Below are 20349 nucleotides of genomic sequence, written 5' to 3' on the forward strand. Positions count from 1 at the left end.
ATGTATCTTCTAAATGACATTATAGATGTAATAGATGTATGGATTAGCTTTGCCTCAGTAACAAACAAGCCTAAAAACTCAATGGTTATAAAAAAATACATGGGTTTCTTGTTCACATTACATGTCAGCAGCTCTGAGTGGTCTGTCATGGCTTTCCTCGGCACATTTTCTCATTCCAGGACCAATGTTAAAGTTTCAGCCCTTATTTGAGTATGTCCTTCTTATGGCAGAGGGAAAAAGGAAGAGAGCTCATGGAAACTTGTAATGGAAAACGTTGTATCTGCTCACAGAAGCACATTGGTCCTCAAGCCCAGAGAAAGTGACGGTGATGTGTCCTTCATTTACAGGCAGAGGCGTGTGAATGAGTATGAACGATAAAGCAGCTGCAAGATTGCAATCTTTTGCAGCAGATATCCATGTCAGGGCTATGGCAAATCAATAATTCATTTTCACCAGTTAATTTAAATTCAGAAATCACTTGTGTGATGCATTATGTAATGCACAGTGACGGAAGATTCCAAGTGTGCAGAAGAGGTTGAGTAAAACCAAGGGGAGGTGCTATGGTGGTGAGGGGACTCAGCAAAGAGAAGTGTGTGGCAGTTCTACCAGACTAGCCTTTGTGAGTTGGCAGGATTCTTGTTCTCCAGGTCAGGGACCTCCTTCACCCAGCCAGTGTTTGGAGGTGTCCGTGAAGGCAGGATGCCTCGGTTTGCCATCATAGGAGAATGCGAAGAAGCATAGTCAAGTTTTTTATTTTCCAAGAGGTTTTTGGTTTTATATTTTTGATGTGAAAATAGTGATTTGGAAATACCTTCTCCCCCCCTGTGCTTTGCTTTCTGTCAAATTTGGTACCACCGAGACCCAATGAATGCTACTTGGTGAGCTGCCAAACTAAACACATCCCAGCCAAGCACCTAATAATGGAAACAAACATGTGGTGGGAAAGCTTCTGGATGTTTTGTGGAAATAAGCTCCTGATGAGTCTGCAAAAATAATTATTTCTTCTTCGTTCCTTAAATCTCAATAAATTAGATTAAATCCACCAGGTTTCTTTTGTTGTAAGCTGCAGATTTTAATTCCAAATGCTTAGTTTTGACTAGTCATTTCAAGGAGTTAAAAAAAAAAAGTTTGTATCTTTCACAGGGAAGCACCTGTGTTATAAGGAAGTTCCAAAAGATGGGAATGTTTTTCAAAAAAAATACATAAAGACTGGCTTTATATTTATTCAATTAGATTTATATCTGTTGTATTAACATTATACAAAATTTAACTATTACTAATTTAAATATTACTTTTAATTTACTAGCACATTTAAAAAATAACCCACCCACTTTACCATAACTGTAGGGACCTGGAGGAAAGCTAGTGACATTTGCAAATTCTCTGTTCATTTGACTAATATTGATCCTGTCATCAGTCTACAGAAATGAGTGTCCAATTCCACATGTACACCCATATCCCTCCGTACTGATGCATACACTGACTCAGACAGCTCTTCCTTACTTGGGAGATTCGAATTTGTAATTATTTACATGAATATCATTCACATTTGAGCTTTGAGAGAACCAGGAGGATTGTCCATGCCAGTCAGTGCCTTTTTCTCTCTGTGGATATAACTGTCTGTTTTTTCATCCTCTATGAACTGGCTAGAAATACAATTATTTTGAAGTTAATTAAAATTAAGCAATTACTTTTTCAGAAACCTGTCACGAGGCCAAAATGTTAGCCTTCTAACTTATAAAAAAAAAGAATTAAAAAAAAGTAATTTCCTGAACACTACTTTTTGAAAGATAATGGTCAGAAGACATGAATTTCCAAAGTTTTGCAAGCTTGGTAATGGACAAGGGGGAATTCTCTCTACTGTACAGACTTCTCTTTTCACTTCTCTGCTGTCACTGACACAGCAGCTGCATTCAAGGGAGGGTGAGGCCAGCTCCTTGGAGCTGTGCAGAGTTTTCATTCATGCCCTGTGTCCCATGCAGAGCCATGGCAGGTGATTCATATTCATTACAACCTCATTGCTCAGACAACCTACCTGGGAAGTCATAAGACATTTGCTGGTGAAAATATTGCCTAGGTCAATATTCACATGCAAAGTTCAAAGAAAAAGCAGTTCAAATCTGGGTGGGGATGAGTCAGATTCAGAACAAATTGGTAATTTATGAGTTTCTAAGGAAGTTTTTTAAGGTAAAAAGAGCCAGTGACAAGGAAATATCACCTTGATCTTGTTTTCTAAGATTTCACGGAATGCCTCTTAAATATTCCAAATTGCATGATGCTTGAATAATACTGGTACTCTTTGGTTTTATTTGAGAAATTCAGTTTTACCCCTTCTTTCCCCCTAATGATATAAATTGATTCATTTTTTCCAGTTCCTCTTCATCATTTATTCATTCAAGAGATATTTGTTGATTTTCTACTCCTATCAGGCAATGGGGATTCAGTAATAAACATTCAGACTTAAGAACTACATCACTAAAACAACTTTTGGTTGCAGGAAGTGCTAGTGAGGAAGTGAACAGTGATAATGGAGGGAGTAAGAGGTGGTGGTAATTGGAGTAGGGGAGGCTGTGTTATAGGGTGACCCATAAAGCATGGGAAGGAACCAGCCATGCAGAGAGCCCAGGGGAGGAGATGCCAGGTGGAGAGAACCAGGTGGGAATGCTTTGAGGTGGTCAAGAGCTTGGCATGGTCTGGAAACAGAATGGATCCAATTTGACTTGAGTGTATGGAGTGAGATGAGACTTAGATTCCCCTATGAATGCAATAAGACACCCCTGAGGGGGCTTAGGTAGGGAGTGATGAGATCTAATTTTCATTAAAGTAGATTCATGACATTAAAAGACAACCTCACACGTGTCAGAATGACTAACATCAACAACACAAGAAACAACTGGTGTTGGCAAGGCTGTTGAGGAAAAGGAACCCTCCTGCACTGTTAGTGGGAATGCAAACTAGTGCAGCCACTGTGGAAAACAGTATGGAGGTTCCTCTGAAAGTTAAAAATAGAACTACCCTACAATTCAGCAATTATACTACTAGGTATTTACCCAAAGAATACAAAAACACCAATTCAAAGGGATATATGCACCCCAATGTTAATAGCAGCATTATCTACAACAGCCAAATTATGGAAGCAGCCTGAATATCCATCGACTATTGAATGGATAAAGAAGATGCAGTATATATATACAGTGGACTATTACTCAGCAGTAAAAAAAGAATGAAATCTTGCCATTTGCAACAACGTGGTTGGAGCTAGAGTATTATGCCAAGTGAAATAAGTCAGAGAAAGATAGATACAGTATGCTTTCACTCATATGTAGAATTTAAGAAACAAAACAAATAATCATAGGGAAAGAGAGAAAGAGGCAAACTAAGAAACAGACTCTTAACTATAGAGAACAAACTGGTACCAGAGTGGAGGTGGGAGGGGGGACAGGTGAAATAGGTGATGAGGATTAAGAAGTACACTTGTGATGAGCACTGGGTGTTTATGCAAATGTTGAATCATTAAATTGTACACCTGAAACTAATGTTACATTGTATGTTAACTAACTGGAATTTGAATAAAAACATAAAAAATAAAGCTAGGATAAAAAAAAACAAAACACACACAGAATCCCCCCAAAACAAACCACACCCCTGAAATCACTGGTCTTCCACTTGCTGCAATTTTCTCCTTTGTATCAGAGAACCCCTAGAGACCTGCATACATGCTCCTAAGTTTCCAGTTCTTGGAGTCTGCTCTCTTCGAACACTCACAAAAACCTCCTTGATCACATTCTGGCTTCATCATGCCTGGCTTAAGATGCTTTTTCCATTGGCTTGATAGTACACCTCCTGGAAGAAGCTGTTACCCTATCATTTTTTCATAACATCAGCTCTGCAACTGGCTTTACTAATGCTCCTTTGCTACCTTCCATCAGTGCCCACAATCAAGATGAAGCATATATACTCTTTCCACTTGTGTTCAAGTGTGTGAAGGTATGAAGAGTGGGTATGGCTGGCTGGCCTGGGATCCAGCCCTGGGTGGAGAAATATAATAGAGTACTATGGTGCCAAGGGTTGAAGCAGCCTGTCCATAGCAGATACATGGAAGGCACAGAGTTTCCAGACTGGAGGAGAGGTAAAATCCAAGAGCACCTGTTTGAGTTTTTGCAGTTCCAAGACAGCTACTGAGGATACTCTCAGTGTAACTATTAAGACTTCTAAATAAAAAACTGTATCTGAGAAACAGCCTATTTTTTTTTTAAGTTCCTGGAGTATAGCAGGGGAAGGATTTGTAGGTGGCATTAATAGGTGTGCTCAGAAATGTCACACAGGATGTAGGTGGTCAGTGATGGTGATGTCATGGATTTTCACCTGGGAAGTTGGATCTCCAAGGAAAAAATATCTGTTGGATTTGGTGGAAGTTCTGGGAACTCATTGCATTTTGGAGGGTGGAGAGCAATCCTGTGGCTCACTATTCCTCTCAGCAGGGGGGATCTGTCTATGGTGTCATCATGAATTTAGTCCTGGGGTTGACTAGACTAGGGTTGCCCTGCTTGGCAGACTTCTCCACCCTTCTAAGGGAAGATATAATTGTAGCAGGGGGAAACTCTGTAATTCTCTCTAGACTTGGGAAAACACAATGAAAAGGAAAAACACAACCAAAAGGTATTTTGGTTAGAGTTGCCTTAGGAAAAATTATTGCAGGGAATTCGTGGAAAAACATTGCTTTCCAATTTCAGAACTACTCAAAATATTGGGTAGCTAAATATAAAACACTGTTCACAGGCTTGCAGGTCCTGGGGCCTGGCTAAAAGTGATGCCTTCTCTCTCTTTCTTCTCTCTCTCTTTCTTTTTAATTTTTCATCTCCAGTCAGCCTTATAAGCTTAACCAAAGATAATTACCAAACAAGAATCTTAATTGTTCTCCTAGCACAAGTTCTTACTTAATTTGAAAAACATTCTTGGTGTTAATGAAATTTCCCTCTGAAAAATAATGGCTAAAATGAAAAAAAGGAATGTTTCATGGCTTGAAAGAGCTCACAAATGCATCTTTCAGGAAATGTTTTATAAAGTCTGTGAAAATCAAAGGAACATTTCAATCACCCATTGTTCTTGGCATGAATTATAGAATAAATAACTCCAAGGATTTTGTGTGTTGGACTGGAAGACCTTGCTCTTTGTGCCCCTAAAGAAGATCTAATCAACAGAAGGGAACTGAGATTGTAAAGTGAAACCTCAACTGTAAGAGGTGTGAGGCTTGAAATTCACTTCTAGGTAGAATTATTAAAATGTATTCTTTAGTGATACAACTTTCCTTTAATATTTTAACCTTTTCTCCCTGAAGCAATGAACAACAATAAAAATGTAAAGAAAAAAAGTAGGGAGGGATGCTGTGCTTGTTCAATCTTTCTCCTCCTCCCTTTCTTGCTTTACATAGATGTACAGTTGATTCTCCTTATCTGTGGCAGGTATTGTTCTATAAAGTCACTGAACTCGCTGAATTAGCAAACTGTTCCCAGGAGAAATGCAAGGGCATTCCTATAAGCCTCTGGCTACCATGTTTTCATCAACAGATCAATAGAGCCTGGTTTTAAGTGTGTTTCTGTTTAAAGACACCTTATTTAATCTATGTTACTGTCTCATTAACATTGAACAGCCAATAGCACTGTAACTCATGACTAAATGAAGCTTATTTAACACGTATATGGAGAGGAAAAATTCAGAATGCTATCACATAGGTTTTATGAAATATGCTGGCACTTGGCATAGGCAGGTCCTCAAGACACCTTGAATTCCAAGAAATCTGTAGCTCTTTGTAGGCTGGTCAAGCCCCTGGGCTGGTCTTGTCCAGTACAGATCCCTTTACCTGGAAATTCTTCAGTGTCCAGAGGTTGAGTAGGATCCTGCTATCTGGGAATTATTTGGACTCAATTAGGCCTAGAACTTAGATTATTCTCCTTTGAGAAAGATTTAAAAAATGGGAATTGCCCCTTCATATAAGGATCATTATGAAGAATCAAGCCATGTGCTCTCAGTTGTGAGGTGTTGATGTAGGTTGCTAAACTTACACCTCCTGGAATGTTCTGATTTCTATGAGGTCAGAAGACATTTCCTAGTTCATTATAGTATATACAGGTAGTTTGAGGGACTAGAAATCTAGAGATGGAAGATTCAGGAAAAACTCTTTTCTCCTTTTGACTAAGCTCACTTCTTCTTACTCCCTCCACCCCAATTATAATTTCTATGAACAATTTTCCTCCTCTTCACTCAAAAGGGAACAGCACTTGGCCTTCTTGACAGTAACTCAAAATGAAATAAAATAAAAATGCGTAGCTGACTTTATGTAATCAAGCAGAAGGTCTTTTCAGGTGAATGTATTTTACCTGAAATGGATTTCTAAGAGAAGCAAGCTCGGAAGACATAGGATAGTCTGGCTGGTATAAATTACAGGATGTCTGTGTTCTGTTTTCCTTGTTGGCACAATGATGATAATGATAACTCTTCTCCCTGATTTATCGTGAAGATTCTACATTCAAGCATGATATCTTAAGAGGCTGTAAGCCACCAGAGGGGCCACATGGCTTCCTTACCTAGAGAACCTTATTGATTCCCTGAGGTGCTGGAAGGACAGCTTGCACTGAATTGATTTGTAACAAGAGTTACCCTAGACCTCATAAGTTTTTGGTGGCCCCTACTTTCCCACTAACCCCTGATTCAGTTTCCCCTGGCTTGTGCAAGGCAAACTCCTCAGTCCCCTTTCAATGGTTTGCCCCGTTGTTACAGGAAGTCTGTGGAGATGAACTTTTGTGAACTAGCTGATAGTTCTCACGTATTTTTTTTTTCAATCTGGGCCCTTTCATTGGTCTCTACTGCTTCTAAAGCCACTTAATGTTGGCACCTAAACACTCAAAACACCTGTTGTATTCTATGTAGAAATGCAGGGGTTCCTTCCACTCCTTGGTCTCCTGGGCTTTGGAGAATCATTGCTTCTCATATATACTTTTCTCCATTTCTTTTATAAATAAAGCCTGAGGAACATCAACTCCTCCTTTCCCTGTAAATAAGCTTCTCACACATTTTCTTTCCCGAGTATATAGATGCCAAGAGCTACCAACCCTACTATAGTTGTCTTGACTTATGGGAATCCTAATGGCAGTTGTAAATCTTCTCAGAATGAAGCCCCTGCTTTAGTTGTAAAGTAAATGTAGGTAAGATCACTTTCCTCCTGTACTCTCAGTGGCTGTCCAAGGAAGAAGACATCAGGAAATGTTTGATTTCTATATAGATTTTTCTGCATCATCTGTGATTTCTATAGACTTACATGAGTCAGAGGGGACATAGCAGAGATGTTTTGGTGAAAAAGAGGAAATCTTTAGCTTGTCTCTCAAGTCCTGCCGAAGCCCTGGGTTCTAACTCTGGTGACAGATGACAGTTGCATCCACCCACAGCAAACTAAGTGGCAGCAATTACTCTGTTTATTAGCCAATACTTTCCTCACTCTTTGCTTCTCAGCAACTGTGAGGACTGGACTAGATAAGCAGAGAAAATAAGTTGAAAGTATCTAAGTGCTCTTACTATGAGTACTCGACCTAACTTTGTAGGAGAGGTTGCACTCAAATGAAGAAAAGAAGTAAAATTAAATGGAAATGTTTAGTGTCATTGTTTTGCAGGCCAGTGCTTCTCAAACTAACACACATACACACACATCACCTGGGATCTTGTTAAAATGCTGATGCTGATTTAATAGGTCTGGGGTGGCACCTGAGATTCTGCATTTCAGCAGATGTTGCTGTTCAAGAACCACAATTTGAGTAGCTGAAACTAAGAGATGTTTACCTTCTCTTCCCCTTTTTTGCTTTCTCTATATATCTAGGTAGCCCACCATCAGGACCTCCGAGAATAAAGATGAGAACAAAAGTAAATGAAGCTAACTCTTGCTATTAGTTATTAGCCATTCTGATAAAGACAGTGAGTCCTAGTCTGCTTGGGTCACTGTAATAAAGATACCACAGAATAGGTAGCTTCATGAGGCACAGAAATTTATTGTTCACAGCTCTGGAGGCTGGCAACACCAAGATCAGGACACCAGCATGGCTGTCTTCTGCTAAAGGCCCCTTTCCTGTTCCTGGCTGGAGTCTTATTGCAATGTCCTCACGCGGTGGGAGGGACTAGAGATCTCTCGGAGCCTCTTGTCTAAGACACGAATCCCATCCAGGAGGGCTCCACCCATGACCTAAGCACCTCCCAAAGGCCCATCTCCTAACACTGTCACATTTGGGGCTAGGATTACAACATATGAATTGGGGAAGGGGAGACACAAACATTTAGACCATAGCACAGTGGGAAGAAGGTACTGGAACAACACTTCTCAAATATTACAGTGCACAGGGATGGCCTGGGGATCCTGCTAAGGTACAGATTCTGACTCAGTTTGTAGGAATGAAGCCTGAGATGCTGGATTTCTATCAAGCTCGCACGTGACACCTAAAATCGCCATTCAAGCTGTGAGTAGTGAGGGTCCTAGCGGACAATAGAGTTTACAACTCACCCATCCTTTTTCTTTGTGTCTGCCTTTGTTGAATTTTCCAGAGAAGATTGAGGGAAGGGCACGAGACAGAAATCTTAATTTTAGTTAACTGGGATACTTGCTAAGATTCTGTGGAGGGGAAGGTGAAAAGAAGCAGGTGGGATGTGAGTGTCCACTTCAGGATGTAGTCAGCTGGGTTCCTTTTGATTTAAGCTCTCTCCCACATGGGTTCATTTGCTGGTTATTTCATGAGGTTTGTGCCTGTTCCTGTGGCCCCAAAGCCCCAAGGTATCCAGACAGGTCGTCACTCTGCGCTGCACATTACAAGCCACTTAGAAGGCTGAAGACAAGTAATTTCAACCCAGGGAATTCCCTTCATGACCAGGACTCCCTCTTCTTTTTCCCCACTTTGAATGAATAGAAGTCAGCAGGACTTTCGTCACCTCTCACTTCTGTTCAGTTCAAGTTTCTGTCTGCACATGTGTGCACATATCATTTGGAGGCAAATGATTGGGTTAAATCAGCCACCACTCCAGAGAGACTCTCCATTCCCTAGACTGGCAGTGGCAACTCAGTGCAATTTTCCATATGTACTAAGCATTGTTCCCTTTAAATTCACCTACAGTGCATCCTTACCCCACACCCTGTCACCACCCTACCATTGTGCAGCTCCTGGCTTCAGTCTGGGCTCTAATTGTTGGACACTGACTGTTGAAGACCACCCATGTAGAAAAAGCCCGGGTCAAGTTCATGAGCATGCTGTGGCGGTTCATCCATTGCTTACTTTTTCCTTACATACCCGCGTACTTCCAGATGATCTTTTATTTCTGTGCTGAACACAGACACACAACCATATACACATGCATCAGTGTTCTCTGTTAATTTCTTCTGAAATCATATTGCACAAGCGTGAAAGCTGAAAAACATCCCACTTCCTTACCAACCAGTTGAAACTTTCCTGATGACAGTCCGAAGTAACCACAATAGGCAATGAGTGAACATTTCAGTTGGGAGGATTTCCCCATCCTCCTCTCCTGTCAATGAGGCATAAAGTTCCCAGCTGATTTCTCCATCTGGCCCTACCATTCCTGGAAACCTGCTTCCAAAGAAGTCAACGGGAAGATGTGAAAGAGGGGTTTGCCTGGGCATAGGAGGTGGAGGCGGGGGCGCTGATGTGGTCTAGTGGCTCTCTCGTGGAACCACACTGGCAGCCTGATGCCTATTTTTGAATGTTAGCACTAACTTACTATAGGGATATAAGCTCCCGAGTTCTCAAAATGAAAAAAAAAAATTAAAATACACGGGAGCTACAGTTCCTCATTAGAAATATTTTGAGCATGAAAATTTCAAGAATTGGCTTCATACATAAAAATCTCAACTGACTTTGGATAAAAATATAAGCCACAATTTCAATAGGAAGGGCTTCTCTAAACGCACTCATATACATACACGATACAGAACAGCTGCATTAGGATCTAATTTCTTTTTAAAATTTTTAAAAATGATTTATTTATTTTAGAAAGAGAGAGAGAGAGAGCTTGTGTGCACATGCATGCGAGAGTGGGGGGAGGGACAGAGGGAGAGAATCTCAAGCAGACTCCCTGCTGAGCGTGGAGCCTAATGCGGGTCTTGATCCCATGACCCCATGGGCTGAAATCAAAAGTTGGTCTCTCAGTCAACTGAGCCACCCAGGAGTCCCAAGATCTAATTTCTTAAATGTTGAAGGGCAGACATCTCTCACTACTCCCTACTCTCTTTCAGCTTTGATCCAAGAGGGTGGGCTGCATGTTAGTTTTTCCAAAGCGGGTGAGAAAAATTCTTAGAATTATTTTTTTGTGAGACAGTTTACCATGCCACATATAATTGTGCAAAGCCAACTGTCACAGTTAAAGGCAGAATGTACAAAGATGTACAATACCAACAGCCAACCCTTAGTGATGTGTCAATGTATGTTCATCAGTGGCAAAAAATATACCCTCTGGTGGGGGTTCTTGGTAACGGAGGAAGCTGTGCATGTGTGGGGACATGGAGTATATGGAAAATCTCTGTATCTTCCCTCAATTTTGCTGTAAAGCTAACACAGTTCCTAAAAAATTGTAGTAAAAAAAATTACTCAGAGAAGATCTTAAAAAATCTGTCATCTAATTTGTGCACAAAACTAAGTCAATCCTCATTCCCATATTTGAATTATGTTTTGAACATAATTGGTGAAAGTTACTTGAGCAAATTTTCTATGTAGGTACTTTATTAGAAGAAATAATCAGTAGAAAAAAAGTAACAAACTGTGCAATTAAAAAAATAATATCTTCTTTTAAGTTCAAAGTATCACTCTATGTCATGAAAATTATGTAACGTTACTTAAAAGTTCATGGATCTGATATTAGATAATTTTTCTGAAATAACAATAAAGCTTTTCTAGAAGACTTTAAAAAGTTGCCTTTCTTTCCTTTACTCTTTTAAATGTAGGAGTTCAGTCATAAGGTTTCAAAATTTCAAGGTCCAAAGGCTGTTGAGTTTCCTAAATTACAGATGTTTAACCACCAGCTGCACCATTAATGCTAAAACGTCATCCTTGAGCTGGCTGCATCAAAATCACTTACAAAATTTTTAAAATTTTAGATGACAAGGCCCCTTTCAAGTATCCATTAAATTAAATCTCCAGAGGGGAACGAGGAATCCGTGTTTATGGTTCCCAAGTGTTTAGAGTAGGCATACAAGTTTGGGAATCACTGAATTCAGTGGTTCCTGTTTGTTTGTTAATTTAGACTAGAAAAGGAGGACTGACCAAAATTACACTCAATGATCCTTAAGTTGTAAAATTTTGTGGTTTAAAAAAATTGTAAAACAATTCACACTTAATAGTACAGTATACAACTAACACTGAAGCCAAGGAATAAACAATCCCAGAGCTGTAAAAATCACTCTATGTGTTCCCCAGCACAATTCTCCCTCCCAAGGAGAAGGAACCACTATCCTAACTCTTGTGATAATCACTTTCTGACTTTTCTTTAGTTTTACCGCCTATGTATGAATCCCTAAACAAGAGTTTATTTTTGAATTATATGTACATTGATTTATACTATATGATCTCTTGTAGGTCTTGCTGCTTTTGTTCAAATTATGCTTATAAGACCCATCTACATTATTATATAGCTGTAGTTCAGCCCTGCTCTCTGCTGTATAATACGCATCATCTAAATAGACCATGGTTCATTTACCCATTCTACTTTGGACAAACATTTAGATTTTCTTCCTAAGTTTTGGATATTATTAACAATAATGTAATTAGTGTTCTTGTCCTTTGTCCTGGTGCACATATGCATAAATTTCTTTTGAATTCATACATAAGTGTGTGCATGCACACTTGCACACACCCATACATGTGGGCAGTCTTTGCATTGCACAGAACCATGTTAACTAAAACCCGTACATATCCCAACTGTGTCTGGGCTTGGCAGACTTGTGGTAACTGTTACCAATACTACCTCAGTTGCTACAGAACTATCCAGAGTGAGGACACAGTTTTAATATGCAAAAGTTTCAGTTAACAGGACATTGTGCAAAGCAAGAACAGCCTCTAATACACACATATGCCTAGGAGTGGAATTGATGGGGAATAGGAATTCATATCTTAGTTTCATCAGTAGTACCAACCTATTTTCCAAAGTAGTTGTACGAATTTATTTTTCTATCAGCATTGTGTCAGAAGTATCCATTTTTCCACATCCTTACACATACTTGGCATTTCCCAGATTAGTAGTGAAGGTGAGCACCTTGTTCCATGTTTTTGTTGGCTATATGTATTTCTCTTAGGTGAAATGTCAGCCTACCTATTTTTCTATTTTTCTGTTAGGTTGTTTTTCTTTTTTCTTACTTATTTATAGAAGTTCTTTATATAGTCTGATGTGTTTTTTTGCAGATGTGTTATAAGTATGTATTTCAAATTTATGAAATTATTTGATGAACAAAAGCTTTCAGTTTTAAATGTGGCAATATTTAAAAATCAACTATATTTTCCTTTGTAGTTATGCTTTTGTGATTGCTTAAGAAAGACTACCCTACCCTAAAGTCTAAAAGATATTTACTTAAATATTGTCCTAAAATTTTAAGGTTTTGCTTTTGGCATTTAGGCATTTAATTCATCCGGAGTGGATTTTTGTTTATAGCTGAGGTAGGAACCTAATTTCCTTTCTTTTTCATTTATGTGTCGATAATTTTTCCATATGTATTTGTGAGTAGGTCCTCCGTTCCCTAATGATCTGCCATGCCACACCCTGTCATATATCAAAGGTCCATTAACATCAGTGCATCTGGATTCTCTATTCTATTCCACTGGCTAATTCGTTTGTCCCTGGACAAATACTACATTGCCTAATTACTATCACTTTATAATGAGTCTTTCATAATTATTCTCCTCAGAAGCATTTTTGCTATTCCCAGTTTTTTGTTTTTTCAGTTAGATTTTAAAATCAACCTATCAAGCTACATGAGATTTTAATCAAGGTTTTAAGAAATGTACAGATAAGTTAGGGTCAAATTAGCCTCTTTAGAATATTACTAAGCCTTCCTGACCATAAATTTCTCTTAAGTTATCCAGATTTTCCTTAATATCTTTGAGTAAGTGTTATTTTGGGTATGGGTCTTATTCATATTCTGCTACATTTATTCTTAGAAACTTTATAGATTTTTCTATTGTAAATGTTATCTTTAAAATTATATTTTCAAAGTATTATTACAGAACTGTTGGTAGGGAACCATTCCCTTTAAAATTAGGTAGTGCCTAAGACTGTTTCCTATCACTACCATAGTCAACATTATACTGGAGACCTTAGCTATCACAATGATACAAGAAAAATATTAAAGGGGTTAGGTTTGGAGAAGAGGCATTGTACACATAGAAAACACAAATGTATCTATGGAAAAATTACTTAGAAATAACCGATGAATCACCAAGTTGACCAGATATAAGACCGATATGCAAAAGTCAACTGTGCTTCTTTTTTTAAGGACTTTATTTATTTATTTGTCAGAGAGAGAGAGCATAAGCAGGGGGAGTGGCAGGCAGAGGGAGAAGCAGGCTCCCCGCTGAGCAGGGAACCCTATAAGGGTCTCGGTCCCAGGACCCTGGGATCATAATCTGAACTGAAGGCAGACGCTTAACTGACTGAGCCACCAAGACATCACCACAAGAGTCAATTGTACTTCTTAGTTGTACTTAGATTGCATGTGATAAAAGTGTATATTTAGCAGATTTAGGGAGAAATATGTCCTGGTACAATAGCATTCTGTGAAAAAGTATTCTGTTTTGTGGGTGTGGTTTACCATTTAACAAAACAGTATAGAAGCCAGAATCTTTCTATCAATTGCCATTTGGGATTCGAACAAGTTAGTATCTGTCTATACTAGTATACAAAAGTGATTCTTTAATGCGGAACTTTAAAAAGACAACAAAAAAATTGATTAAGAACGACTGAATCCATACTATAGAATGAGACTATATGCAAATTACTCATTTATAATACGAATAGTCATTATATTAATACAACACACTAGAAGTAACCCAAAGTATTATTCTGAAGACAAGTTCTAATTCCTTCTGGTAGGGTTGCTGAAATATGTAGGGATGGTAGGGGTAAGGCTCGCTGTCTAAATGCCATTCATTTTGTTGTGTCATCATCCATAATCTGGATTCTTTGTTGATCCTTTTCTGGGTGTTTGGTGCAAATCTGAACTGGAATGGTCACCTCTTTACATCAAGCTAGATAAGAAGTATTACTTTTTTTTTAAGATTTTATTTATTTATTTTACAGAGAGAGAGAACACAAGCAGTGGGAGTAGGAGAGGGAGAAGCAGACTCCCCGCTGAGCAGGGAGCCGGATATGGGGCTCGATCCCAAGACCCTGGAATCTGGACCTGAGTCGAAGGCAGATGTTTAACCGACTGCACCACCCACACATCCCAAGAAGTATTACTTTTGTTACTGTTTGTTTTTTGCAACTTTTTAGCATTTATTATTTTGGTGAAGAGCCTGTGTCATTCTCTAGCCAGATCCACGCACTTGATTTTAAGCTCCTTCATTTCTTTCTGGAAAACAGCAGCTGTTCATTACAAGGGAAATGGTTAATCTGTTTGTGTAGGACTTCATCCTTCTGTTCTGACTCATTGTTTTCTTCTCTTCCCCTTTTCAGGAGAATAAAATATGCTTTCAGATTCTTAATAGTTTTGATTCTTCTTGGACAACTCCCCCATATTTATAGTGGCCATGGGAATTCATGGCATCTCTTCCTCTCATTCACAAACTCCTCAGGAATGACTTTATCACACATTTCACAGTTTAATCTCTCCCTGCCTGCTACCGGGGAGCTGCAAAACCCCTGTAGGTCTCTATCTTCATGATTGTTGAATTCTGTTTTAAATGGTTTTGGTTAATGTGTACCTCATGTTTAAAAAATGCAATAAATAAAAAATGCAGTGACAATAAAAAAAGAAAATGTCTAGGAAGAAAATTAGAATTGTGCAAAATCTATGTGAGGAAAATGTTAAATCACTGAAAAACATAAAGGAAAAATTGAAAACTTGGAAGGGGTATCTCCTACCCTCAGTAGCAAGATTCAATATCCTAATGAGGTCAGTTCTTCCTCAATCAGTTTATAAGTTTATTGTGAGCACAACAGAAATACTACTGTGATATTTTTAGAACCAAACACACTAAATTCCAAGTTCATGGGTAAAGAAACTGTGAGAGGAAAGCCCAGAAAAATCTAAACAGAAAAACTAACTGGAGTGTAGAGGTATATTTATAATATAAATCTACAGTAATTAAATATCATGGCATGGGAGTATAAATAAACAAATCAGTATAAGTGCATAAAGTGCATAAAGACTCCAGAAACTGATCCAAAGACATATGGGGATTGAATATGTGAAAAAACAATCATGGCATAATATTGATGACATTGAACATTTGAAAATTTATTAGGGGAAAATAGTACTTTGGATTCTTATCCCTTTCCACATTGAAATAAACACAAAATAGGTGCAAGATTAAGTATAAACAGGGAAACTACAAAAGTACTGAAAGAGAATTTTTAGCCAATATTGGTAAAAGGAAGACTTTTTGGGCATGGCAAAAAAAATAGGAAAATAAAATATTGATAAACTGATAAATTTAATTAGAAAACAATAAAATGTTTCTGTTACATTTTGTGCTAAGAGGATAATTATGAGTTTTAATGCTTAATTATTACTCTAGCTGAGTAAGTATTTCTACACTTATTAAAATGAAAATGTAGTTGGGTAGAAAAAAGATTTTATTACTCTCTCAGTTAAGTGTTGGCTACTTGAACTGCAACACTACTCTTGTTCTTGATATAATTGAGTTTTGTTTTATTTTTTTGTCTCCCTTCCTCTCTTCTCTCTCTCCCTTTTTCTGTTCCTTCTTCCCTGCCTCCCTCCCTCCTTCCTTTCCTTCCTTCCACAAGTACCCAGAAAGTATTTATTTTTTTATTTTTAGAGAGGGAGGTGGGAGAGGGGCAGAGGGAGAGGGAGAGAGGGAATCTCAAGCAGGCTCCACGCCCAGTGAGGAGGCCAACGTGGAACTGGATCCCATGACCTTGAGATCATAATCTGAGCTGAAACCAAGAGTCAGATGCCTAGCTGACTGAGCCACCCAGGCGTCCCAAATCCTTGGATTTTATTGGGGTGATCCTTTAGTAAACCTTGCAGCTTCTATAGTTCTTGAGAGAGACAGACAGACAGAGAGAGACAGAGACACAGAGACACACAGAGAGGGACAGGGAACTCATGGGTACTTTCTGTCTGCTGTTCACTCATGCGGTCATTCTATCATGTCTTCGATAAATATTTATTGCATAACTATTTTGAGTAGATGTTACTAACATGGGGAAGAGTGTCATGATGCCTGCCCTTATAGAACTTACAGACTCTCAGAAGGAGAGGGGAGGATTCCTCTTTTAGTTAGACAACACTTGATATGATGTAAATTGACCAGTCTATGATCAGCTTGGTCATCCCCAAAGGTGGCCAGGACCAAGTTATGGTGTCATTAGATTTTTTTTTAAGAACTGGCAATTGAAAGCAGTCAACCAATTCGTGTTACTGTTTAAATGCATTCTTATGAACATTGTCCTAAGTTCTGGACTTGTTAATAATTTTATGAATTGCTAAAGAAATCCTTTTCTTCACTACTTATTGTGATTAAAACAGGAATATATTTGTTTAGTGACAGTGGCAAATTTAACCTGGCTTATCATCAAATTAATCTCTTCACCTCCTTTTTTGCTGGTATTACTAAATGAGAAGAAAATGATTAAGCCCATCCATCTTGGGATTCTTGGTTCTCTTAGCATCATATATGAGTTAATTGCTATTTGATGAGAGTGTTCATTAGGGTTGGTGAGGTAAGATACTCTAAAATCAGTGTAACTACACACACCTGAGGTTTGTTTTTCTTTTTACCTTCACTGGCTGTCAGTTTATGGTTGTGCATAGATATCCAAAAGCTTTTCCTAGTTCCTTGAAACCTATTTGCTTTCTCAGCAGCTTCCCCCTTTCGGAGCCCGAAAGTACACTGTTAAGTGGCTCAAACGTGAGTCAGGTACTGAGTAACACTTTCAAAACAGAATGCTAGACTGGTTGTGTCCTTTTGGTTTCCATACAAATAAATCAACCATAGATCATAAAACTGAACCTGTAATAACAGTCACTAATATTTAATAAATTGCCAAATGGTTTGAAAACCTGTTCAAATACTTCACACCACCCACAAAAGCAGTTGAAATAAACTGCTTGGTTATAAAAATCACGTAGCACGTAATTATTATCATGTTCATTTATTCTCTCATTCTCTCTTTTTGGAAGCAAAATTCTTGGTTTGAAAAACAACTTTTCCGTGGCATTTCCCATTCTGAGTTGTGATGTGAATTTTAAGTAAAAAATAAACTTGGAGCAGTGATAAAAATGAAATTGGACCTTTTTAAAAATAAGAAATCACAAACTATAATTTAAATGAATCACTGCTGATTAATATAATAATAATTTTCATAAGGAATTTATTGCATTGTGTATAGAAAAGCCGCTATGGAAATGCATGAAAGTACTATGGTGTGTCAAAGTTTTAGATTAATTTTTTGTAAAAGAAATGACTTGGAAACTAAACATGTGCCTGGGTTTTGCACAGTGAAATTTGATTTGAAAAGAAGCCGGGATCCTGACTTATTTATCCTGGCCAGGACTTTAGTTACTGATGTCCTAAGCAATACTGAATTCATGTACTTCAAATGCTGTTAGAAATGGATATCCAAGCACCTGCTGAGGTTCCTGCCGTCGTGCCTATCCATAGAATGGGTCTTTTGATTTTAAAAACCCTGAGGTGAGTCTACTCTGGTCCACAAACCAGGGTCAACAATTTTGTCAGCCTGGCCAAGTATTAGAAATATGTTGGAAAAATAAAGAGCCTCCCAATTTTAATGCAGCTTTGCCCAAAGTTAGTTGTTATATACTCAATGTTATGTAACAGGAGGCTTTGCCTTTTGATGGCTACTGATCCCAGGGAGCCAACTGTCAGTGACAAGTAACTGTCAAGATCATGATCACACTCTCCTCTCAGAGTGCCTCCATTCAGTATCTTAACATCTGGGAATAATAGGTAGGTTGTTTTGTTGACACTTTCCTGTACAAACTAGATTAAAATCTCAGGCCATTTCTGGATGGGATGAAGGTTAGGATTAGGTCAGTGGCAATAGAGTGCTCATGATGAGGTGAAAAATCCCCATGTAGGCAAGTTCTGAGATTGCCTTGCAACACTGATGTAAAAGTCATCCATCAAGGACCAAATGGAGACTTTAGCAACAGGACCCAACACCTACCAGGTGCAAAGAAAGGTGTGAAAAACACCTAGCACTTCTTAAAAGGCCTTCAAATTAATTGCAGTTGCTAAACCCTCTGAGCCCACATTATGTAATTTCTCTTGCTGTGGGGCTGCAACCATCATTTATCTTCATTATGTAGGAGGAAGTTAAAGCACAAAGGATGGGTGATTTACCAAAGACTGGGGAGAAAATCTAATTAGAACCTTAGACTTGGTAGCTTTCTCTTTTCACGTAAGTTCTCTTGTGGCTTTTCCTGGGTCTCATGAACTGCTTGCATAAGGAATTCGGTTCCAGGTCTGAACAAAAGCATATAACACCATTCCACAGCGTAAACTACTCTGTTGCGGTAAGAAGCCTCATGTGTCAGATAATGATCTGAGTGGCAGACACCTATGGATGAAGTGACACAAACAGAGGAAACACACCCAGAAGAAGACAATCTTGTAGTGCTTTGCTATAGTATCTTACATACTTTGTAGGTGACACCCCCCGCCCCTTCTCCCATCCCTTCCATTCTTCAAATAGCTAGTCTAAGCCAGTGTAGGTAATTTTCCCCCTAGCCAGAGACTGGTTCAGGAATTGTCAGGCCTAAATCAACGAGAGCTAGCAAAATGTAAGGAGAGTTAGGATAGCTTAAAAAAAATCTAGTTGAGAGAGGAAAGCAAGATGGAGAAAGAATATGTATACGTATCCAGCTGCCAAAACAAACACAATCTCTAAGCTGGTGGGAATGCAGAGGGAACAATTGGAACATTGTTCACCTACCTCCTTGCCTCCTCAGTCCTGGCCATCCCTGGTCATGAACAAGAAGGCGTTTTCTTAACTGCTACTGGTGAACCAGCCGTAGAATCAAGCTGACCTTACTGGGACGGGTAGAGTAGGGAGATACCAATACTTAGATCTCCTTGATGGTGATCACGAGCTACTAAGCCAACCCACCCTGCAGCCCTTTAACGCTGGGCTTCCTCTGATGTGAGTTAATGCATTTTTTTCTCATTATATAAACCAGTTTGGGTTGGGTTTCTCTACCTGTAATAGAAATTCTAATCAATATACCATGACATATGTAACATTTGCTTCACGTCTTATGGATTTTGGGCGTCTGTGTGCTGGTTGGTCACCCTTTTGTTCACACCTCAATCTGCCTGCCCTTCTCTGCACTCCAGAAGGTTGAACATTTTGGACTGCATCACCTGGGTTCTAGTGATTTCTGTCTTCTGGTTTAGGTTCAATGAGTTGGAGGCAGGCACTGGTAACATATGGGAGGACAGAAGAAGACATGAAGGAGTTTCTTCAACATTCCCGTCAATTTAGAAACTACATCTTTTGCCTTAGAATCAGCTGTGCCAATCCATGACTGTAGCTCCCAGAAGAGGACACTCTTCCCTGGCTCTATACCTCTTTCCTGCTTTGTTTCTTCATCCCCGGGCTGGTATGGTTGCCCCTATTGCCTGCCTCTGGCTGCCTGAATGCCCCATGTTTGTCCCCTTAAGTTTGTCATACCTCCACAAGTGACCTTTCATCAAAGTCTCCTCATTCGGGCACCTGGGTGGCTCAGTTGGTTAAGCGACTGCCTTCGGCTCAGGTCATGATCCCAGGGTCCTGGGATCGAGTCCCACATCAGGCTCCCAGCTCAGCAGGAGGCCTGCTTCTCCCTCTCCCACTCCCCCTGCTTGTGTTCCTGCTCTCGCTGTCTCTGTCTCTGTCAAATAAATAAATAAAATCTTAAAAAAAAAAAAAAAGTCTCCTCATTCAAACCATCTGCAGGGAATTGTGTTGTCTTCCAGGACTTTGATATGTGTGCTACCTGCCTCACTCTCTGGCCTTCATTTGTTCTTCAACCCTGAACAAAGCTATTCAGAGCAGATATTAGGGTTTGATGAGGAACTTGGAGACTTTCTCCTGCCAGCTTATTGATTGACTTTGGATGGGTAAGTG

The sequence above is a fragment of the Neomonachus schauinslandi genome, chromosome 12, assembly GCF_002201575.2.
Source record: "Neomonachus schauinslandi chromosome 12, ASM220157v2, whole genome shotgun sequence".
In the NCBI taxonomy this organism is placed as follows: domain Eukaryota; kingdom Metazoa; phylum Chordata; class Mammalia; order Carnivora; family Phocidae; genus Neomonachus; species Neomonachus schauinslandi.